The 24,910-nt window shown below is 43.6% G+C and overlaps 1 pseudogene across 2 annotated transcripts; it reads right to left on the bottom strand.

Moving 5' to 3' along the window:
- Window positions 1-1,495: 1,495 nt before the first annotated feature.
- LOC105526661 lies at window positions 1,496-23,175 on the bottom strand (annotated as a pseudogene). Of its 2 annotated transcripts, none has more exons than XR_001004117.1 (2): window positions 9,380-10,120; window positions 1,496-1,519 (listed from the first exon to the last, which is right to left on the bottom strand). The product of XR_001004117.1 is annotated as a ferritin light chain pseudogene, transcript variant X1 (transcript). The 2 variants fall into 2 exon arrangements; XR_001004118.1 differs by lacking the exon at window positions 1,496-1,519 and adding an exon at window positions 23,121-23,175 and having other exon boundaries at window positions 9,225-10,022.
- Between the last annotated feature and the right edge of the window lie 1,735 nt (window positions 23,176-24,910).

Raw genomic sequence — 24,910 nt, 5'->3', positions numbered from 1 at the left:
GAAAAATGCATGAAATAACTGAAGCGGTGTGTTATTTACAGATCCTGGAGAGAACAAGACAGCAACCTCAGGGCGAATGGGAAGAGGGGAGCTGTCTGGGACATACGTGCTGGACCAGTGGGATGGGGACTGGGGAACGGACCTGTGGGCCTTTGTTGGGATCTGGGGAATTACCCAAGCGGGTTTCCCTTGAGGAGTTGTCATTGGTGAATTTAGAGCAAGCACGCAGGAGTTCCACAGGCTAGTGTTATGACTGAGAAGTGGTCATTGAGTCATATCTGCACAGTCCATCTGAGGTGCAGGGTCAGTAGGGTGAGTCAAGTGGGCTGTGTCTGTATGTCCCACAGGAATTTGGCTGCCAGGAGGCAGTTGTATAAGGCAGATACCTGGATTCATCACATTGAGGAACTGAGAGGAGGCAGAGAAATGGAAACTGTGTCACCTGCTTCTGGTATGAGAAAGTCCAACTTATATTTAAAATGGATGATGAAGCAACATAATTTTTTTTCTTTTTTTTTGAGATGGAGTTTCACTCTTGTTGCCCAGGTTGGAGTACAGTGGCACAATCTCTGTTCACTGCAACCTCCGTCTCCCGGATTCAAGCGATTCTCCTGCCTCAGCCTCCCGAGTAGCTGGGATTACAGGCATGTGCCACCACACCCGGATAATTTTGTATTTTTTTTTTTAGTAGAGACGGGGTTTCTCCATGTTGGGAAGGCTGGTCTTGAACTCCTGACCTCAGGTGATCTGTCCGCCTTGGCCTCCCAAAGTGCTGGGATTACAGGCGTGAGCCACTGCACCCAGCCCCATAAATTTATAAGACCTTGCTACACATGTGTTTAACTGTTTTCATAATGAAAAGTTAGAAATACGAACGCACTGTCAGAGAAAGTCCCGACAGGAAGAGAAGGTTGTGTTTAGTCCATCCCCTTGGCTTTGCCCCATGAGGCCCCACCTGAACACACGCTAGCCAGTGTGGGTTCTGTTTTCTGCCCTGGAGCCTGTCTGTAAGAGGGAGCTCAGGAGTGAATAGAGATGAATAGAAGGGTCAGGCCCTGTCTTCATGTTAATTAGCTATTCATCGTTGTAAGGAATGGATTAACTGATTGATGATTTTCATAAATTTATTGGCCCTCCAGTTAATGAAGACCCTAATGCAGTATCTTTTGGCATATATCATTCCTTTGCGGGACTGGCTTGTCCTTTCGGCAGACTGCCGAGCTTGGCTATGCAGGGAATGACAGCTGCTCACATTTTGGGCTTGAGGGAACTGGTGTGTCCTGTACAGAAGGTGAAAGGAGTGGGGAAACCCGGAGAAACAGACTGGAAAGGGTAAAAATGTCCCAGTGAATTAATAATGCATATGCACTTCCAGCACGCAGGCCAGCACTGAGAGGCTTGCTGTTTTCTGTTGACATCTGCGCATCCGGATAATGGTTTTGAAGAGTTAACCTGTGTCTTCTCCCTCCCTCCTTCCAGCTCCATCATTCTCCTTTTGCCAGCCCCTCCCTCCCCCAAAGCAGCCAGGCCAGCTAATGCTTGTTGCCTCAGGGGACAGATGTGGTAGGAGGGAAAGCAAATAGCCCGGGTGCCTTTTGCTGACTTACACGTGTTTCAAAGGACTGCACCCTTAGGGAGAAATGTCAGAGGATGAGATTGGCTCCCTACACCTGTCCTCATCCTCAAATCTAGATGAGGTTTCCCTGGGGTTAAGAAAGAAGGAAAGACAGTGGGTAAAGCATGATCTTATGGAGAGAGTAGCCTGCATTCTACTTCCTGGAGCTGGCTGCAGAGTCAGACCAGGATGGGGACAGGGGGGCCTCAGCAGACATTGCAGAAACTTCCATGGCCCAGTGTGGCACTGGCCAGGCCAGGATGATTCCCCCTGCCCTCCACTCATCTGTGCTCAGAATGATCAGGAGAGCCAGTGGGTCGGGAAGGCAGACAGAGACAAAGGATGTCTCAGGGGACGTGTGGGCCAAAGGCTTCCTCAGCAGGTGCCTGCACAGGCAGGTGGCAGCAAGAACCAGGTGACAGCCCCTTTGACATTGCATTAGGCTGCACTAGGCCTCCCAGGGCTGAGATTCATAACCATTACAGCAAAAACATCCCAGCGGAAGAGAGCAACAGTAGGTAGTTGTACATGATCTCATATATATACTATGACTCAAGACCAAAACAAACAAAACAAAAAACCACCGAAACCTCAGACCAAAATAGACCAAAATATACAAACAGAAAAACCACTCTCTTCCTAAGTAAAAAAGCAGACATTCTTTAGCCTCCAAATGAATTTAGAAAATTAGAAAAATACAGAATAACACAAAGAAGAAAATAAAATCTACCTATCAGTTTATCAAACAAATCTATATCATTGTAATGTTTTTATGCCTGTATTGTATAGATGAAAACATTGAACTCATACTGTGTATGCCTTTTGTATCTTGTTTTATTCACTTAAACAGTGAACATATTCCCCTCCTATTACATATGCTTCTCTAAAACACTTTTTAAATTTAGCCAATACCTTGAATTGGTGTTTTAGGTTGTTCCAAGTTTTGTTATATACATTATGTTTTTATGATACAGAACCCTTGTGCATAAATAATTTTGCACATTTGTGTTTTTAAACTATTAAATATAGTCATGTACCATGTAATGATGTGGCAGTTAATGATGGACTGCATATATGATGGTGGCACCATAAAATTATAATACAATATATTTACTGTACATTTTCTATGTTTATTTTTTTAATTAAAAAATTTTTTTTTGAGATGGAGTCTTGCTGTGTTGCCCAGGCTGGAGTCCAGTGGTGTGATCTCTGCTCACTGCAGCCTCCGGCTCCTGGGTTCAAGCAATTCTCCTGCCTCAGCCTCCCGAGTAGCTGGGATTACAGTCATGTGCCACCATGCCCGGCTAATTTTTGTATTTTGAGTAGAAACGGGGTTTTGCCATGTTGGCCAGGCTGCTCGCAAACTCCTGGCCTCAGGTGATCTGCCCGCCTCAGCCTCTCAAAGTGCTGGGATTACAGATATGAGCCATTGCACCTAGCCCTTTTCCATGTTTCGGTATGCTTAGGTACACAAATCCTTACCGTTGCGTTACAGTTGCCTACAGTATTCAGTACAGTACCATGCTGTGTAGGTTTGTAACCTAGGATCAATAGACTACACCATCTAACCTCGTAGGCTACACCACCTAGGTTTATGTAAACGTACTCTATTGATGTTTGCATAACAATAAAATTGTCTAACAGTGCATTTCTCAGAATGTATTCCTGTTGTTAAGTGACATGTGACTATATTTTTGAAAGAGTTGTTTATCCTTGTTATCTTCTGGTTGTTTTCCATTTACACTTGTCATTATCTCCTCAATATGCAAACACTGGTCCCCATCACTCTATAGTAATGGGTTAGGAAGGGGATAGCATTGACCTCCAGGGTGCAAATCCAGTGGTCTCTTCTTGTATTAAGTGATTCCCTGGTACTCTTCCTGAAACCCCTGCTCTTTTGACCTCAAGGATGCTATGCTCACTTAATTTTCCTCATTCTCCCATGATTCCTCTTTTGCAGCCTCCTTTGCTTGCTTATCGTTTTCATGTTCTCTTTAAACTGGCACAATCCAACATGCTCCCATCACCCCTCCTGTTCTTCACTCTCTTCCCCCAAAAGGGTCCCGTATGCCTAATGTGCAGAAGACTGTCATGCGCTTCCGACAGCTCAAGGACTTACCCATTGCTTATTCTAGAGGCAACTCTGACCCAGTATAACCCCGCACAAACCAGAGACTCATGCGGTCTAGTTTCAAAGGGAATGCTGAATTTAGGGAAACTGTCTAGCCTCCAAAGGAATTTAAAAATAACCCAAATCCTTTATTCACATTTTCAAAGATCATCAAAAATGGAATCCAAGTACACAGTTCACAGCAAATGATTCTTCTTCTACTTTTTTCTCCATCCCAGCTTCCCCTGCCAATTATTCAGAGGCTCTTACTCTTCAAATCCTAGAAAATGCTCTCATCCCTCTCCATCATTCCTTACTCTCATGACTTTCTTCTCCTGATTGCAGGGCTGTCACCATCTTGCGCTGCCAGCTGTCCTCTCTGAAGGTTGAACTCCTAACAGAAGTTTCGTCATGTTTGTGGTAGCAGCACCTTGAGAAGTAGAGAAGACAAGAAGAAAAGAGGAGTCAGCACAGATAACAGGCTCTGCTTTTTAGTGTTCATGGTCTTCCCCAGTATGCACGTTCTTTTCCTATTCCTGACTTATCTCTCTTAACGATAAAATGTCCAAGTTAGAAACCCTAGACACTCTTATTCTCTTTTCTTTCTTTCTTTTCTTTAAGAGACAGCGTCTCATTCTGTCACCCAGGCTGGAGTACAGTGGCACAATCGTACGTAGCTCACTGCAGCCTGAAATTCCTAGGCTCAAGTGATTCTCCTGCCTCAGCCTTCGCAGTGGCTGAGATTCTAAGTTTAAACCATTGCGTCCTGCTCTTCTCACTTTCATGGCTGTTATCCTGGGGGTCATCAACTTTTCTAGATCCTATTACACAAATGTCTCTTCTTTTTTCTTTATTGCTGCTGTTAAAGTCTTGATCCAGATCTTTCTCAAGTCTTAGTTGAGTTATTTTAGAGTCTATTGGCTGATTTTCCTGACACGCATCTCTCTCTGTCCTCTAATCTTCCATGTACACTGCTGCTGCTGCTGCGAAGCAGATCTGGTCACCTCAGTCTCCTGCTTGACAACCTCGCATTGCTTCCCATTGCATGTATATGGCTGAAAGTCCTTTCTTTGGCATTGACAGTCCTTCATATTGTCTTTCCTTCAGGCTGTCTCTCTCATTACGCTTCTCCATGGCGCCCCTGCTCTCTTACATTGTCTATTTACTGCTCCCCAATCCTCCCTTCACTTTCACTCTTTGACTTTCTGTTCGTGTTTGTACTTCGTGGAACACCCTCCCGCCCTCTCTAGCTGGGTGACTCCTTCAGGTTCTTCAAGGCCCAGCCTTACTGCTTCCTCCTTCATGAAACCACCTCAGTGCTGTTTTCCAGCTTAGGGCTTCACGCAGCATGCTTTCCACTTTGTGCTCACAGGAATTTGTTTGTGCCTTTATGATGTCACTTATCACACTCTGTTTATCTTTCCTACTACATTGTAAGCTCAAAAGCAGGAGCGTTGCTCGTTTTGGAAAAATCTCCAGTACCCAATCTGTAGAAGTTGCTACATAAACGATGCCTTATTCACATGCAAACAAATTAGTGTTTGTTCACCTTCAGCATGCCTCTTCATCATATCATTGTGTGAAGCCTGAAAGAACCTCTGATTCTTGCTTGAAGGTGGAAGAATTTCACTCTAAATAGCAGCTAGGCTATCTGAATCAGGCAGCAGAGGAAATTTATTGGTGTAAAAAGAATGCAGTCGGGTCAATGCTGCTGTGCAGCAGATATTTAGCCAGCTGTAAACAAGCCTGCTATGTGTGAAAATAGAGACTTACAAAGCAGGTGCATTAGAGTAACATTTTTCATGTTGTCAAAGGAATCATCTTTGCATTTGCTCCTCTTCTTTATTCTGTATCATAATCTGTAACACACAAGGGAATAGTCATTACAAAGTTTTGTCAATTTTCTCTCCTATAATCTCTCTAATTTGATGACTTTCCTCTATTTCCCCTGCCTATGCTCTGGCTGTTTTCTTTCCTCTTCTAGATTATTGCAACCTGTCTGACTATCTTCAGGCTTCACCTTCAATAGCACTTCCTTTTAAACCTTTTCTACCCTCCAAGACTGGGTTAGGTGACGTGCTTGCATGCTCCTATACCATAACTGCCTTTAGAATTTTTTTCCTTATCTCTTATCAGACTCCAGGTTTCTTAGCATCCTGAGCTCATTCATCTTTTTACTTCCATTGCCGACACATAACAACTATTCAGTAACTATTGCATGAAAGAATTACAAAAATATATATCAAAATATTTTGAACTCTTGTTTTACATGATGTCTACTAATTGGAGCAAGACACATTTATATTTCGATGTGAAAAACCAGGTTGCTGAATGAAATGAATTTCACTGGATTAGGAAGTAGGTGTTTTGTTTCCACCTTTGTCTTCGACTTGTCAATACCAATTAAAATGTGTGTAACCTAACATGCATTGAGAGGTACGTCTCGGGGGTGGGGCTAGGCACTTGCACATCCATTCTCTTTCTTTCCCAGAGTTTTTCATCAGTTAATTGCAGATAGTAATTACATCTGTTAGCAAATAGTGCTGTAAAGAGTGAATTTTCATCTTGAAAGAATGTATGCGCTTCCCTAATCACCTGAGTTATTACTAGAATGTTATTTGTCCCCCAGGAAGACTAAGCCAGGTATTGCAGACGGCTTCCCAGTCCCTTAATGGGAACACATCTATCCACCCATCCATTCACAGCCTCAACATTCTCAGAAGAAATCCTCAAGTTTCACATTTTCAAAGAAATGAGGACAAGTGTTATATTCTTAAACACCTTTACAAGTCACTCTCAAAAGCGTTATCTTTTCCTTTCTACCTATGTGAGTGACTTCCAGCAATTTGATTTTGCTTTTAAATTGAACAGGAGGAATTTTTATGAAATTCTGAGGGGGATGAAGTAGCTTCTTGAAATTAAAGGTGAAAAAAAAGACTCCATGAAAAATAAGACTGGAGACAAAACAGAATGTTTTCAGTGAGATTTACATGCAGGAAAGTGAAAATCAGGTGTTGATTCTCCTCTCATTTAGCTGCAGATGAAATCTCCTGGATTCTTGTACCCACCAGAAAAGAGGAATGGGTTAAGATTCATGCCAGCAAGCCATTCCAGTTCTCCTTGCCTGGCAGCAGCATCCAAGGTAGGATTCCTGGAAGAGGAGTTTGCAGCCCCAGGAAACCAAGGCATTGACCTGGGATGTCAGTGGCAGCTTAGGTGAGCTACTGAGAAATTACAGATGGAAAGAGGAAAAATGCTTATCCTTCTTCCTTTATCAAACCACGTAAAACAAACTGGAACAAGATGCTGTTTTGTTCTGAAGATGTGAGTGAGAAGCACTTGTGACAGGAGACATGAATTGAGTGAGATCTTAAAAGATTGCTCACGGGGGGAAGAGGAGAAGGGAGCTGGAGTCCAATCCTCAAAGGGAAGCAGGGGTGAGCCTGCATCTGTGATGAGAGAGGCTTGGAATGAGGCCACCAGGCACGTGAAGGGGAATGGTACAGACCAAACTAGAAGGTACAGGACTGCCTCTGAGTCATTTTGCCTCAGGGCATATTGGCAGCCCAAACATCATTCTCTGTGGTGATAGATACTAGAAGATCACGAAGCAATGGGAACAGGCGGGTCATGTCAAGTACACCTCCTCCTTTTTGATAAGGTTATTTAGGTGAGACCAGAGCTTATGGTGTGGACCCTAGAGAGTCTGGGGAGGGTTAAACTCGCTGTGCGTTGAGGAGAAGACAATACATTTTTGTGAGAGTGAGTGCGATGGATGGAATTGTGTTTTCCCTCAATCCATATGTTGAAGTCCTAACCTCCACAACCTCCGAATATGACCTGATTTGGAGATAGGCTCTTTACAAAGGCAATTAAGTTAAAGTAAAGTCATGAAGCTGGTCCCTAATCCATATGACTAGTGTCCTTATGTATATAAAAAAAGGCAAGTTTGGATAGAGAAAAACACACATACACAGAACAATGTGAATATGAAGATGGCTGCCTAGAAGCCACAAAGAGAGGCCTGGAATACATTTTTCCCTCACAGCCCTCAGAAGGAAGCCACCCTGCCTAAACCTTGATCTTGGGCTTCTAGCCTTCAGAACTGTGAGACAATACATTTCTGTTGTTTAAGCCATCACATCTATCGTACTGTGTTTCAGCAGCCCTAGCAATTGAAGGTAGTTGGTGCTGGCAGCCTCTTCCTTCCACCAGAGGAGACAGAAGAGAAGATGAGGATCTAGAGACTCTGTAAAGCAAACATGGGTTTCTTCTGGTGCTATACCTAGAAACCACAACAGTATTTATAGAAATGACACACTGGCTCAGACCTCGGCTGATCCAGTGATTTCTCTCATCTTAGCAAGCAATGTTCATTGGCCCACAATAATCGTGCATTTGCTGCATGATCAGTTGGCAACTGGCCAGATAACCTCCTAGGCACATGATTCTGTGCCCATCTGCAGAAAAACGCCAGAGAGCTGGGCTGAGATGCAGTGAGTGAGAACTGGGCTGAAAGTGTTCCTTGAGGTTTGCCGAAGTTGCTCTGAGCCTGCTCTCCTCAGTCCAACCACAGTCACTTCTGATTGTGAGGGTTGGAAAAATCCAAAGCTTGGGCTGAAAAGGTTGCCTAAGATGTGTTCTGTCTTTACTGGGCTGAGCAGCACCTCTTCATTGGATTTCTATCCATCTGAAGTGAGCAAACTGTTAGAAGAGCTCAAATATTGATATTTCCTCTATCTCTAAGTGATTCTTTGAAAGTATCATTTTTCTTCCTTTCCTTTCCATTTCCTCCTAAAAGCAAGTAAAAAAATATGAATGCTAATCATAATACAATTATCCTTATGGTGGATCAGTTTACTGGATGTGCCAAATAGATGCTTATCATGAGAATGATCTGGCATCAGCATAATCAACTATTTGTAGGAAAAACATGAGAGAGAGGAAGATAGGTGAGCCAACACACCAGTTAGAATGTACACACGCACTGAATTTGGACATGCTCCATACTCTTCTTCACTCAGGTATCCATCAAAGTGCTCACCTTGTCAGTGGCTATTGCTGAAAGTATGTGTCTTACATCCAACGTCTTCTCTAGGTCTCAGATGCAATGAGGTGTTTCCAGGCTCTGCTACTCAGTTAAGTCCCACAATGCTGATAGGGCTATTGGAACAGTCAATCAAAGTAAAAGAAAAGAGAAAAAGTGATGGGAATCAGAAGCAAAGAGACACACCCAAAAGCAAAGAGGTGGTGGATTTGGACTTGTGGCACGTTACTCAAATATCTTCTTCCCATGGGCCCCCAAATTATTTGTACAAAAGACCTTTCGACCCATCAAGGAGAGGTCCCTGCAAGCTTCGCTTTTCTGAAAGGCAGTGCAGCATGGTGCTTCACAGCATGAGCTTTTCAGTTAAGCCAACTTGAGTTGTAATCCTGGATCCACCATTTACTAGCTTTGTGAACTTAGGTAAGTTATTTTTAACATCTTGGGTCTCAATATTTTTTTTTTTTTTTTGCATCAGAAAGCTTTATTTCCATTTGGTCCAAGGCTTGTTAGGGTTGTTAAGAAAGCTGCCTAGTGGCTGGAGGGAGAGGCTTAGGCAGAAGCCCTATTATTTTGCAAGGGGCCCTTCAGAAGTCGCTGGGCTCAGAAGGCTCTTAGTCGTGCTTGAGAGTGAGCCTTTCGAAGACATACTCGCCCAGCCCAGCCTCCGGGCCGGCCAGCCTGCTGAGGTTGGTCAGGTGGTCACCCATCTTTTTGATGAGCTTCACTTCCTCATCTAGGAAGTGAGTCTCCAGGAAGTCACAGAGATGGGGATCCGTGTGGGCAGAACCCAGGGCATGAAGATCCAAAAGGGCCTGATTCAGCTTTTTCTCCAGGGCCATGGCGGCTTTCATGGCATCTGGGATTTTACCCCACTCATCTTCAGCTGGCTTCTTGACGTCCTGAAAAAGAGCTCGGCCGCCACGCTGGTTTTGCATCTTCAGGAGAAGCTCGTAGCCCTCGCGCTTCTCCTCGGCCAATTCGCGGAAGAAGTGGCTCACGCCTTCCAGAGCCACATCATCGCGGTCGAAATAGAAGCCCAGAGAGAGGTAGGTGTAGGAGGCCTGCAGGTACAAATTGACCAGGCTGTTGACGGCTGCCTCCACGTCGGTGGAATAATTCTGACGAATCTGGGAGCTCATGGTTGGTTGGCAAGAGGGAGCTAACCACAAAAACGGTGCTGGCAGGTCCCAGAAGCAGGAGGTGGCCGAGAAGATGGTCCCGGAGGTTGCAAGTGGAGAGGAAATCGGAGGGCGGTCGGAGGCTGGAAGAAAGAGTCCCCGGATCTGTTGCGTCCAAACACTGTTGAAGCAAGAGACAGACCCGCGGGACCGCCGAACTGCCAGGTCTCAATATTCTTAATCTTAAACCTTAACCTTACACTTTAACCTTAACCTTCAAATAATCAAAACCCATCATCAATAAAATGGAAAAAATAAATTGTGGTGTGTTTCTATAGTGGAATATTCTACAAATAAGGTTTAACAACCTATAACTACACACAATCCACAATACAACAGCACAATACAACTGCTCACAAGAATATGGATGAATCTACAAGCATAATGTTGAGTGAAAGAAGCCAGATATGAAAGGGGAAGTTGTGGCCGGGCGCGGTGGCTCAAGCCTGTAATCCCAGCACTTTGGGAGGCCGAGACGGGCGGATCGCGAGGTCAGGGGACGAGACCATCCTGGCTAACACAGTGAAACCCCGTCTCTACTAAAAAATAAAAAATACAAAAAACTAGCCGGGCGAGGTGGCGGGCGCCTGTAGTCCCAGCTACTTGGGAGGCTGAGGCAGGAGAATGGCATAAACCCGGGCGGCAGAGCTTGCAGTGAGCTGAGATCCGGTCACTGCACTCCAGCCTGGGCGACAGAGTGAGACTCCGTCTTAAAAAAAAAATAAAATAAAATGAAAAAAAGAAAGGGGAAGTTGTATAACGGCATTTAAAGTTGAAAGCTTGAGGAAGTGACTTTACATGATTAGAGTTTGGGATAGTACTTGCCCCTGAGGGGTGCAGCTGGATGGAGGTGTGAGAGGCCTGGAGGTAGGTATTCTGTGTCTTGTTCTGGGTGATGGTTACTCAGGCCAGTTCAGTGTGTGAAATTCATTGAGTTTCATACTTAAAACGTGTAACTTTCTGTATGTGTGGTATACTTTAATAATATTTTTTAAAAAGTAGATAATTTTGGTGCCCAACTCATAGAGATATAAGGATTAAATGAAATAATGAATGTATAATAAAATACCTAGTGATAGAAAATGCTTACTATAGGTTAGGCACTTCTTGTTGTTGTTATTCTCATTACCCTGATACAGGAATTGGTGACAAATTTAGTTCGTTTGCCAGCGACCTGTCTCATCTGAGTAAGCCTGTGACACTCTGGGGTTTTAAAATAGGACAGTAAGAGGCCACTTCCTTATTAGAAACAAACCCCTTTCATCCATTGGGTGTCATTCAGAGGCATATATTCTAGTGGGGAAAAAAATAAGAAAAACATTCAGTTCTGAATACTCGGATTTGAGGTAAGATAGCTCTCTAAGTATTTTCTTCAGATTGATTAAAAACAAAACAAAAACCTATCCTGTGTCTTCCTGAATGTGCAAAAATAACTTGGCAGAAAAAAAGTAGGCTAGTTTGTGCAGTTCTTAAACTGGTTTACGCTTCCTCTAGTTTCCTCCGTAGATGAAAATAGCAGTTTAATCTGTTGACAGATAAATGCCTTTCAAAGTACTAGCTCCATTTGGAGCTGCTGCTCTTCATTGTTGATTTTCTATAATACAGATGTTTTTGGCATAATGTATTATATTCTCCAGAATGTCCTCTGTCAGCTCCGTAAAGAAGACAAACAGCAGCCTAATCTTGAAAACAGGGCCTCTCCATGAACTAGCTGACATAAGCTCATTTGAGCTTCACCCCACATAAGGATTTTAATAAACAAACCTCGCTGGTCAGCATATTGCTCTGGCATATTTAAACGTATCACATGCTTTCGGCTCCTCTTCACAGTTCTGCAGTTTTTGCATGAAACAAGTTCTGGTTAACCGAATTTAATGAGTCTGAGCGGGGGAAAAAGTCTCTTCTCTACATGCAATGATAAAGCCACGGCGGGACAGCGTGAAACAGCAGGGCTGCAGCGGGAACCAAGGTTTGAGTTTCGAGTCTCGGTGCTCAGACTGCATTTCTGCAACTGCGTTGGCATAAAGAACCCTGAGGAATCCAGTGTGAACTGTATTCCTGACCCACGGGACCTGCTCCATGTGTGTCTCTACCTAGTTCTCCTTTTCTCCTTTCTTTTACGTTTTGTGTTGGAACCTTATCTGTGTTTCTGGCTTTTCATTCATCTACTTAGTCTGTTCTTCTGGCTTTTGAGCCGGACTGCCTGATTTCCAATCCTGGCTCAATCCCTAAAGACCTCTGTGATTTTGTACATGTTATTTAACCTTCTTAGCCTTGGCTCTCCCATCTGTAAAATGAGGATCATAGTAGACCTACCTCTTAGGACTGTAAGGAGGATTACCTATGGTAAGGTGCTTGGCTGGCTTGGAGTAAATACTAAGCAAATAATGGCCGAGTTTCTTTCTCATTTCATCTCCATCTCTACGTGCACAGTCACTTACGCCACCCCAATTAGGAAAACCTGTGATAGGGTTTGGATGTTTGTCCCTCCAAATCTCATGTTGAAATGTGACTCCTGACATTGGAGGTGGGGTCTGGTGGGAGGTGTTTGGGTCATGGGGGGGTGGATTCCTCGTGAATGTCTTGGTGCTGTCCTCCCCAAAATGGGTGAGCTTGCACTCTGAGTTCAAGAGTAGGGTGTGAGTAGGATCCAGTTGTTTAAAAGAATGTGACACCCCCTAACCCTTGGTCTCTCTTGCTCCTGCTCTTGCCATGTGATGCACCAGCTCTCTTCACCTTCAGCCATGACTGGAAGCTTCCTGAGACCCTCACCAGGAGCACATGCCTGCACCATGCTTCTTGTACAGCCTGTAGAACATGAGCCAATGAAACCTCCTTTATTTATAAAATGCCCAGCGTCAGGTATGTGTTTATAGCGATGCAATAGACTAATACAGCCCATGATCCAGAGAGATGTGAGTCAGTTGGATTCAGCGAATTTCAAAATGGAAATTAAAAGCAGGGTTTAGGAGCTAGTGGTTTTTTTGTTTTGTTTTGTTTTTTTCAACTGTGGCAGCACTAGTGACATTTTGGGCCAGATAATTCACTGTGGTGGGGGGCTGCATCCCTAGCTGATGCCTGCTAACCCCCAGGAATAACCCCCGCTGTTTGTGACCATCAAAAACGCCTCCAGACATTGCCAAATGTCTCCTTGGGGCAAAAGTGTTCCTGATTAAGAACCACTGGACTAGGCCAAAACTCTAATTGTAGAGCTACAGCAGGAAGGCATGATGAATGAATTATAAAATTTGGGGGTAGGAGAGTTAGCCCAAGCAAAGTGCCTTCCTGACCTTATCCTGAAGCTTCAGAAACCCATAGGAGTGGAAGCCTGGGTCAAGACCCTACCCACACCTGTACTGACCATGGCAGGTCACTACCTTAATAGGCAAAGACTTCCTGAAAACTTCCAGCTCGTAGGAATGTGTGAAGGCAGAACAATAGAAGAGGAAGGAATTCCCTTCCTAAAAGGCTATAAAAAAGATCAAATCCCTAATCATACCTCTGCTTTTAGATCCAGTCTATCAAGGAATAGTTACAGCATTTCATAAAAGTTTCTTAGTTTTGTTATTTTCCTTCACAGGTTTAAATCCACATTAGATTGCACGACTTTCAGCTTTATCTTGATGGTGTTAAGTTCATAAGAATTAAACTTCGGAGCTTTTCCATTGCTCCACTTATTTTTATAAAACCTTAGGGGGAAAACACAATAAAATTTTTCAAGTAATTGCAGAAACATTGCTGTTCAGACAAAAATGGCAACATCACCCAAACTCAACTGTTGGCTGACAGCACCATCATGCAATAGCTCCGAATGTTCATTTTCCAGCTAATTTATACAGATCTGAATTTGGCATACAAGAGCTGGTTGAGAGGTGTCAGTGGACAATGTGTGAATGGATGGAGTATACAGAAATTTTCAGTGTACAAAGGTTGAAAACTACTAGTAATTATGACAAGGTGAGATATGGAGCACTAGGTCATGGTGTATATTTTATCTTAATTAGAATATAAAGACTTCAAGGGGAAGGAAGGACTTTCAAAAAATTCTTCAGAATCATCCTTAGTACGCATGCAATGAACACCTATTAATTTCTAATTTAACGGGTAATGGATGGAAAAAAATTAACACTTTCTTTGAAACAAGGATGCAAGGCTTAAGAGTTCCTTAAGTGTTTAGATTCAAAATTATTTTGTGCCTGGTTAAGAAATGTCATATGTATTACATATAAATATAGATAGATAGCTATCTTCAGAGATATGAAGACAGATAAATAGATATACCTGTCACTCAAACAGAAGGGGTAGGAAGGACATTGGTGTGTGGCACAGAATCCTAGTGCTGTAGGGCTTTTTGAGAGACTATAATGAGGGTTTGGGGAGTAATGAGGGACCCAGAGAGGACCTTCTTTTTGTCTCTGATCTTTGTTTTTCTCTGGCATTTGTCCTATTCTTCTCTCTCCAGAGTGATTTCTGCATCTGTGAAAATGCAGGAGATGGCCTCCTTTAAGCTGCCGAGTTCACCTGTCCTCTAGCACCCAACCAGCCCCATTATCCTAACTACCTTCATTCCAGTTTCCAGGAGAGAAAATGTAATTGGTCCAGCTTGGGTCAAGCTGATCCATTCAATTATAACCAGTCTAGTGGGAAGCGAGGAGGGGGTCAAATGTTCAAACATGTCTTAGGGCTCAATCCTGTGAAGGTGGGGTATGATTTTCAGAGAAAGGAGATTAAATTGTTGAGGATAGACGACCCCAAAGATGTATTGCTTGTATGTTAATAATGTGTTGTAGTGAAAACCTTAAGGACATGTTTAGAGATCTTTTCTGGTTCCATTTTCTTTTCCTTGCTAGACCAGTTTGGTAGGTTTTAAGCATGGTTGTTGACCAATTGATTAATCAGAGGTATGACCCATGAGAAAATGAAAGAAACCTGTGAGAAAGTTTGATAATGGTATGATTTGGCTCTCTGGATCATAAGGATGTAATTTGTCCTTGAAAATGAATTCAGGTATATTTGTCTTGTAGAGCTTTTGTAACAAATCAACACAAACTAGGTGGCTTAAAACAATGGAAATTTATTATCTCACAGTTCTGGAGGCCAGAGATCTGCAATCAAGGTTTTAGCAGGACTTGGCACTCCCTCAGAGGTTTCCAGAGGAGAATTCTTCCTTGCTTCTTCCAGCTTCTGGGGGCTCCCAGTGTTCCTTGGCTCGTCGTGGCTGCCCCACTCCCATCTGTGCTTCTGTCCTCACATGGCCTTCTTCTCTCCATGAGTCTCTCCTCTTTGGGTCTATTGATAAGGACACTTGTCTTTGGATTTAGGGTTTACCTGGATAATCGAGGATGATCTCATGTCCACATTCTTAATTATATTTGCAAAGATCCTTTCTCCAAATAAAGTTTGATTCAGGGTTTGGGGATGTGGACATGTCTTTGGGAGGCCTCCATTCAACCTGCTACATAAGGTGAAAATGGACTGACCAGTGGGGCCTTCTTGCAGTTTGGTCTTGCTGTGCCCATATCTTGCTCAGGGCAGGGCAGCTGCACTGGTGTACCTGAAATTTGGAACGCCTGTCCTGGGGCAGGCCTGGATGGTGGAGAGGACACAGTCGGCTCAGCTTAGAGCAGCAGGGACATGTAGGCTGGTCACAGGCCCCAGGCTGGTCCTTTCTGGCTGTACACATCCTCCAGATTTTTATCAGTGTGTCTTACAGATATTTTTCCCCCTGTATTTGCTATGTCCTGAATACAAGATTGAGAAGCATTGGTTAGGAAGCCACTTCATTTTATTCTCCCTCTTCTGTATAGTCTATTTGATCTTTCCTTGAATTAACTCTTGAAATGTCTTCTAGTTGCAATTGACAGTTGTTGACTGAATAAGGCACCCTTAAATTTTCCTTCCAGTGGTTTCTTTTAGTCTGCTTTAGGGAAGAGCTATAATGCCAATGGGTGGGAGTTCTCAGGAAGGAAAGTCTGGTTTGATGCCATAAAGAAGATTTTAATCACTAGGGTTGGCCAATGATGAAGCGGGCTGCCACATAAAACCCTAAGCATTCCACTGCAAGTGGGAAAATAGATGCGGGCTGATCATCCACCAGGGGTATTGTCAAAGGAGTTGTCCATCAGTGGAGGGGGTGGACATGCAACCTCTAAGGGGCTCTAATTGGTATTCTTCTAAACAATCATCTGATAGGGGTATGGATACAGAATGAGATCGGTTCAGACTGCGAGGTGGGAAAGATTTGGCTTTTACTTTCCAGGAATTTTAAATAGGGGGTTTGGATTATATTGGCTTTTCCTGCACATAGAGACTGCTAAATTTAAACAGTTTGCCATTTAAGAGCTGGGCGATAGGAGATGACTTTAGACGCTATGGAAACTAAAAAGAGCTCTTTCTAATCAGGAACAAAAGGGAAAGAACTTTTCACAGACGTTTAGAATGTCTGGACCAAGAGATCTGGCTCTTTCAGTCAACAGCTTAGAGTGCTTATATTTTAATCTTTATTGCTATTTACTTTCTCTGTCATATAAGTTTAGGGAACATCTTACTAGATTGTTCTCTGACAATACTTTGCATGTTCTCCTGTAATATTGATTTTATCACATTATATTCTAATTTATTCAGTATTCTGTATTCCCCATCTCTAATCCTTAGCACAATGCCTGGCACATAGTAGGCCCTCATGAAATGTTTGTTATTAAAACATTGTGAAAAAATCAATCCTGGAAGGACAAAGGGGACTCTATAAGCTTAATAGTGCCTCATATCACTGACTTCTTCAATGAGATCAGTAGACAGAATTTACCAATGCATTTCTCTCTATTTTTTTGAAGGACAGAGTTTCTTGATTTTTCTAATAGACTGAATTAGGATGGATAAATGAATCAGAACCTTTTTGTGTGTGTGTGGTAGACTCACTTGTGTAACGTAATGCCAGATCTCACTGGAGTCACCTTGAACTTCAAGGACTAGATAGGGTCAGCACAAATTGCCCTCTTTTGGCTGAAGTGTAAGCTGAGAGAACCTAGCAGTTGACCAGGTCAACTCCTCACTCCCTTCATAATATTTTTCAGTGGTAAAATCAGGTAGATGGAGGCATTATCCTTTATAGTACTGGGGATGGTATAACAATTATTATTATTGTTCTTATTTGTCAAAATATTACACTCAGAACTTAACAGAAGCCATTTTGAAGAGCAGAGATTAGAACTGGCAACAGGGTATCTTTCAACTGCCATGTATCTCATGCAGAAAAAGTTCTTTACTGGGCAGAGTCACCAAAGCCTGACTTCCTAGATAATTTTCTAGCAGTGCTTTGAAATTTCTTTGGTGGGTTCTTGCTAATTATTTTGAAACTCTCTTCCAGGGTGCAATTCTTTTTTGAGAGGTAATAGCAGGACACAAGATAAGGGCTCGTTTCAGATGATTCATCTATGTCTTATTCAGTGACTCTCAACTATGAAAATAATCATAAGAAAATTCGTTTTACTACAAGATACGCGGTATGTTTTTAAAAAGTAGAATGTAGGACTCACTGTAGTAAACAACATTGAGTTCTATTTTTGAATCGCAATATTCCAGCCAGTTTGCACATTGTCTTCTTACCCAGCTCCTGATGCCTGTATGCACCAGCTTTCAAGGCTGAACATTATCCAAAATTTGCCCCCTAGATTATGGAAGACTTTAGCCTCAGAAAGGAATCTCTGTTGTGAGATAGGAATCTTATAGAATCACTACACAAAGTATTGTTTGATTTCTCTCCACCCAGTATCCTTAGTCTCCTGAATGGCGTCCCACACAAGCCCACCCTCCTCACTACTCCGAACATTTGGGAAAGGGTCCTAGGATGACTGGTCTTGAAGTGAAGTGCTGGCCCTGTTTCCCTGTCTTTAAGCCAAGCCATCTCCTATCTGGAGTACTAAACATGCAAGGTTTCACACAGGTCTCAGATACAGCCCCACATGAGTAAAGTATTAAAATGCTTAAACAACTCAAGAGTGAAGGAGTGAGACTGCTTCTTGGCATCCATCCAAGTGGTCGATTTGTGCGCAAATCCATGGAGGCCTTTTCAGGGAGCCATCACTTCTGTCCATGTGTGAGCTCTTTCTGACTCTGAGATGCTCTCTGTTCAGACCTCAGAAGCATTTTACCCCCAGTGCAATGTTTTTGCCAAATGTCTACTCTTATTCCTAATATTCAGACAGACATATGTGGCCTAGAGAGACTTCTCCAAGGAATAAATCTCCTTTGTCCCCCTTCCCACCCCTTTTCCCCACCAGTATTCATTTTTCTGATTAAGCAGATTCAGTGACATATGAACAAAAAGGAAGGTGACACTGCTTGGAACATGAGAATTCTCAGGGAAATGGGCCATAGAATTCAAGAGTGATGGGACTTTTCCTATTCAAAAATAGCATCTGTTATGTTGTAGTATAATGACCTATTTGCACTTCTGTCTGATTTACCTGATTAAGAACTTCTGTAGGGTGGGAAGCATGCTTCATTCATCTTGTACCTCCAATGCCAACCAAATATCCAGCATCCAATATCCAAAGTACAATAATTCAACTTCTGCTGAGGGGTGAACAGCATTACTAGAAGACAGTGTAGTGAACTGAATGATGGATACCCCCAAAAGACATGTCCAGATCTTTACCCCCAGAATCTGTGAGTGTGGCCTTATTTGGGAAGTGGGTCTTTGTAGAGATAACTAAGTTAAGGACCTCAAGATAAGTTTACTCTGGATTATCTGGATGGGCTCTGAATCCAATGACAACTGTCCTTAAAGAGACAGAAGAGGGGAACACTCAGAGAGAAGAGGAGAAGACCATGTGAAGATGGAAGCAGCGATTGGAATGGTGCAGCCACAAGCCAAGGAACACCTGGGGCCACCAGAAACTCGAAGAGGCAAGGAAGAACTCTCCCCAGGGTCTTCCAGGGGAGCATGGTCCTGCCAATACCTTGATTTCAGACTTTGAAACTCCAGAACTGTGAAAGAGCACCTTTCTGTTGTGTTGAAGCCCCCAGATTTATGGTAGTTTAATTATAGTAGCCTCAGGAAACTAGTACAGGGCGTAACTTGCCCTTGAGAACAGCCATTAAAATTAACACACAGAGCTTGGCTCATGGCAATGAAAGGAAGAGACCAAGAAAAAGGCTCGTTGAAGGACTCCAGTTGGCAGAGCACAGGTAACATGGACTGGATTATTAAAAGAGGCCAGAAGGGGTGGATCTGAGTTCCAGGAGCCTTGAAGAGCTGAAAGAAGTTTCAACCTAGGCTGAAGAAATGGAGTAACAGGAGCTTATAATTCACCAGACTGCATGCATGATTTAGATCTGGAGCATGCCCTGCAATATGCAGTTGAGTTGACCAGAAAAATACTTGAAGGCTTTGGCAGTGGGGAGAGAGAAGCATCTTGGAGAAGAATGGAGTGTGGGTAGCAGGAGAATGGCCATTTCTCAAGCCAGGCCTTTGAGATACCATTTTGCCAGTAGCAGGGGCTAAAAGAAAAGTATCCAGGCATGGAAGGATCTTACTCCCAAGTAAGCAATGAAAATAAGCCAGTTTGGGGGCCAGGTGCAGTGGCTCATGTCTGTAATCTCAGCACTTTGGGAGGCCAAGGCGGGTGGATCACCAGGTCAGGAGATCAAGACCATCTTGGCCAACATAGTGAAACCCTGTCTCTACTAAAAGTACACAAATTCGCTAGGCGTGGTGGTAGGTGCCTGTAATTCCAGCTACTCGGGAGGCTGAGCCAGGAGAATGGCTTGAACCCGGGAGGAAGAGGTTACAGTGAGCCAAGATCATGCCACTGCACTCCAGCCTGGTGACAGAGGAAGACTCTGTCTCAAAAAAAAAAGAAAAGAAAAAAGAAAAGAATAAAAGAAAATAGAAAAGAAAAGAAGCCGATTTGGCCCGTCTGTTCCTGGTGTGTCCTGTGCTGCTCCAGCCTGAGGCCCCTCTGCCTCACAGGGACTCAGTCCTCATGCACACAGATGGGGCTGGGGAGCTGATAGCACTGTGAGGAGCCAAGCATCCTCCTTCAGAGACAAGAGTGGCACATAGCAGGGATGTCAGAGATGTCCTCAGCACCAGGACCAAGTTGGAGAGAGTAGACCGTGTGTTTTGTCGTGAGAAGATAAACGCAAGACACTGGAATTCCCAGCAGTGTAGGGGAGCAGAACGTATGCTAGATCAACTGCCAGGAGACCTAGGCTATTGCTCCAGCTCCATGATGTAGCAGCTGGATTACTTTGCAAGAGTAACGTAACTTTTTTTTTTTTTTTTTTGACAGAGTCTCACTCTGTCGCCTAGGCGGGGGTGCAGTGGTGCGATCTTGGTTCACTGCAACCTCCACCTCCCAGGTTCTAGCAATTCTCCTGCCTCAGCCTCCCGAGTAGCTGGGAGTACAGGGGCATGCCACCACGCCAGCCTAATTTTTTGTATTTTTAGTAGAGATGGGGTTTCACTGTGTTAGCCAGAATGATCTCGATCTCCTGACCTCATGATCCGCCCACCTCGGCCTCCCAAAGTGCTGGGATTACAGGATGAGCTACCACGTCTGGCCCATAACTTCTTTGTCTTTCCTGCAAGGAACTTGGCGAGATCACTTCCAAGGTCTCTATAACCCTATGAGTCTACAATCGCTGCCTGGCTATTGAATGAAATGGATTCAACCTGTGAAAGTGTCTTCTTGCTAAGTCACTCAAACCAACATGAAAAGTTTTCTGATATACACCATCCCTTCTGCCACCAAAAGCAAAATAAAATAAAATATGATATGATATATATAGGAAAAAGTATATTCCTAAGAAAGGACTACATGATTGTAGCATGGCTTGAGGTGAGAAGTCAATGAATGTTGAATGAATAAGTGGATAAGGGTTGATTCCCCTTTTTGCCAAAAATATAATATAGTCATACAAAGTATGTTCTTAGGAAAGGGACAGCATGATCATGACAAGACACAATGGGAACATTCAGTGAATGAATGTCAAATGAATGGGTGAAGGATTTACAAGGATTTTTTTTTAAAAAACGTAGAATGCTTCATGAATTTGCGTGTCATCCGTGTGCAGGCCCCATGCTAATCTCTGTATCATTCCAATTTTAGTACATATGCTGCCAAAGCAAGCACTGTAAAAGGATCTTAAGGATTTTTGCTAAGTAATACACCAAGTCTTATTTCTGCCAGTTATCTGTGTGGTGATGACATTTAATTTGTTTAGCTCTACCTATCCTTTGTTTTTATTTTTATTTTTATTTTTTTGAGACAGAGTCTCACTCTGTCACCCAGACTGGAGTGCAGTGGCGCAATCTTGGCTCACTGCAGCCTCTGCCTCCCAAACTCAAGTGATTCCCTTGCCTCAGCCTCCCAAGTAGCTGGGACTACAGGCACCTGCCACCACACCTGGCACTAATTTTTGTAGTTTTAGTAGAGATGGGGTTTCACCATGCTGGCCAGGCTAGTCTCAAACTCCTGACCTCAGGTGATCTGCCCACCTCGGCCTCCCAAAGTGTTGGGATTACAGGCGTGATCTTTACTCTTTAAGTGAGAAGTGACTTGTAAGTGATGCCCATATCAGCTCTTTCCTCTTGGTGTCCTGAATCAGCTAGACAGTCTTTGGCTAGATTGGTGGTCAATAAGTGTTGGTGGCTCATTGAGCATGGATTTCCCTCACCTGTACTTTGGGCTATACAGAAAACCAAAGGGCTGTCTTGAATCTAGTCAGGGTCCTTGTGTTTTGCTCTTCAATGCTTTCTGCCTTCTTTCCTTGGACAAGGGTGCCACCTGACCTTATTATTCTTGCTTTGTTGACTGACTTCATCAGAAGAGTTGTAACAAACTGTTTTTAAACTGTTCTTATTTCTGGGGTAAAACATCTTTATTCCGCTCGTAAGAACAAACAAAAAATTATGGCACTGTGCACATTATAATTAAGATGACTGGCCTTCTCTTAAAAGTAATAGGTTACAAAACAGAGAAACCTCAAAATGATGGCAGGAGGCCAGGCCAGGTAGCATTGAAAATCCCTGTCTCCCTGGCCTGCAGTGTGACACTGCCTGGTAGGAGGTGATTTGGAGCCAGGTCTGCCGTGCTGTGACTGTAGCCAGTATAATTTCTGTGTAAAAGTCTCAACTATCACATTAACAGACCATTTAACTTACACCGTAACCACCCGGACACTGGGGTGTTGCTCCAATTTCTCCTCCAGTGGCTGAGTGTGCGTTCAGATTTAATCGACTGGTTGAATTGATTTGGTGATTGGTTGTGGGAGGCTTCTTCTCCCTATCTCCCTGGCTTCCCCCTCCATGCCCTCCATGCCCTCCCTCACCACTGAGCCCTATTGGAGGGACACCTGTTATTGAAGACACTGCCGAATTATGTGCAGGACAAATGCACACCCACATGCACACGCACTTTCATTACACTCCTGGGAAAATGAAAGCAAAGACAAGAAACTAGTGCTTTTGGCTAAGTGAAATGAGGTTTTCGTTGCTCCAAATTCTGTGAGTTTGGGTAATGAGCAGGAAGCAACCACAGTTCACATATTCAGAAGCCATGAGGATATTTACCTCGTTTGGACTGGTGGATACATATTTGGGTCAAGAAAATCCATGTAGTGGCCGGGCGCGGTGGCTCAAGCCTGTAATCCCAGCACTTTGGGAGGCCGAGACAGGCGGATCACGAGGTCAGGAGATCGAGACCATCCTGGCTAATATGGTGAAACCCCGTCTCTACTAAAAAATACAAAAATCTAGCCGGGCGAGGTGGCGGGCGCCTGTAGTCCCAGCTACTTGGGAGGCTGAGGCAGGAGAATGGCGTAAACCCCGGGGGCGGAGCTTGCAGTGAGCTGAGATCTGGCCACTGAACTCCAGCCTGGGTGACAGAGCAAGACTCCGTCTCAAAAAAAAAAAAAAAAAGAAAATCCATGTAGAGGACAAAAGAGCTTGAAAATTCATTCATTCAGTCATTTACCCATTCATCCATTCATTCAGTTGTCTTAAAAGTCCGAGATACTCTGGGTGTCTGGAGATGTTGAATAATAGCTTCTGCCTTTCCTCCCTCCACCCTGTCCCTTTTTCTTTCTTTATTTTTTTGAGACGGAGTCTCGCTCTGTTGTCCAGGCTGGAGTGCAGTGGCGCTCACTGCAAGCTCTGCCTCCCAGGTTCACGCCATTCTCCTGCCTCAGCCTCCCAATTAGCTGGGACTACAGGCGCCTGCTACCACGCCCGGCTAATTTTTTTTGTATTTTTAGTAGAGACAGGATTTCACCATGTTAGCCACGATGGTCTCGATCTCCTGACCTCGTGATCTGCCCACCTCAGCCTCCAAAAGTTTTGGGATTACAGGCATGAGCCACCACGCCCGGCCTCCCTTTTTCATATAATTTAAAGAATGACACACACATGCATAGAAGTAATTTTAACACGAGAAATGCTATCATTGACGAACAAACCAAGTGTCATCAGGGCACAGAAGGATCACCATGTAACGGCCTGTAGATGGCCAGGAAACCTTTTGAAGGAGATGATATTTGATCTGACTCATAAAGAATAAAGAGGAGTTTGTCTATCTGGGTATAAATTAACTTGGCTGTCTGTCATTGGTCCCTGTCTTTCTGATTTCCCATCAGCTTGTTGAGGGCAGGAGCTGTGTGATTGGCTTTTCTATGCTGTGGGCACTTGGCCCAGTGCCTTGTGTATGGGAACCACTTGCCATATTTTAGCTGAATGAACAAATCTATAAATGACAGGTACTGAGATTCTTTATGGAGTGCACATTGACTAGTCGTGGTCAAGACCTCCTTTTGGATTCAGGTGACAGCAGGAAGATTTGTGCTGGGAAATATACGGGGTACACAAGGACCAGGGGGCCTAGATGCTGTCTAGGTGGGCCTGGACACCTAGAAGGTGACCCTAGGACTTACCATGAGTACAGAGTCAACTAACTGTTGCACTCCACCTCTGGATAAGAGAAGATCACCACTGCTTCACTCCTCTGGTTGGGGAGGTGGACTTCCAGCTGCAAGACTGCCTACTGGGTGCTTCATGAGGAAGCTCCTTGGAAGTCCTGCCTCTCTCTAGGTCCTGGACAGCATGTGGGTGACCAGGGATTGACCACAATGATTGTGATACGGATCAGAAGGATGGAAAAGGCAACTACAACAAGTGATTGTCTCTTCCTGAGTTTTCCTGTCTTTTGTTGCCCTTTTATCTGCAGAGCATGGTCTAATAAACAGAGAAGGCTCAGGAGGGTCAGAAACACGGTGTTTGCTGAGTCAGCCTCGTTTCTCAGCCTGCTGGCCAAGAATTACCAAAAAGGAAGTGTTGGAGGATCATTGCCAGACTTGAGGCAATCAGATCTTTCCAGAACTTGAATTAGGTAGCTTGGGAGATAAGACACTGAAACAAAAAGAGCCCAGTCTAGGAATCAGAAACCATTCTTTCTGGTTCAAGCCCTAGTCGATTGACCAGTGAATCACTTGGCAAGATATTTAACTTCTCTGGGATATAGTTTCCTCCTCTGTTTCCAAAATCTAGCACTCAAGATCATTACACATTTTGATATATCAGGCACTCAACATATATACTCAATGTCTATGTGTAGCAAATATAATTTACCAAGTAGAAATAAAGAATACTGTTTTTCAAAAGTTCTGGAGCTTATGAATATTTTTGTAGACCGCACATTATCTGCAACCATTCCTACATTTAACTATGTCTCTGGAGAGTGAGTTCTTTCTAAAGGGATAGAGGTACTAAATGGTGATATTCTATAGCTAATGTGGAAAAATTTATCACAGCACTATGTAATTTGTTCCAGGGACTACCTTTCCCAAAACAGAGAAGCCAGTAGCCTAGATGTCTGATCTAGAGAGGACAGAGGTTAGCTCCTTTATTCATTAGCTGGTACATTTTATTATACAATTGGATTTTGAATTAAAATACAAGTAGG

Source organism: Colobus angolensis, unplaced genomic scaffold (assembly GCF_000951035.1).
Source record: "Colobus angolensis palliatus isolate OR3802 unplaced genomic scaffold, Cang.pa_1.0 Scaffold6, whole genome shotgun sequence".
Classification (NCBI taxonomy): Eukaryota; Metazoa; Chordata; class Mammalia; order Primates; family Cercopithecidae; genus Colobus; species Colobus angolensis.
Note: the sequence above shows the minus strand (reverse complement) of the source record. Positions and strands in the feature narration are given on the sequence as shown.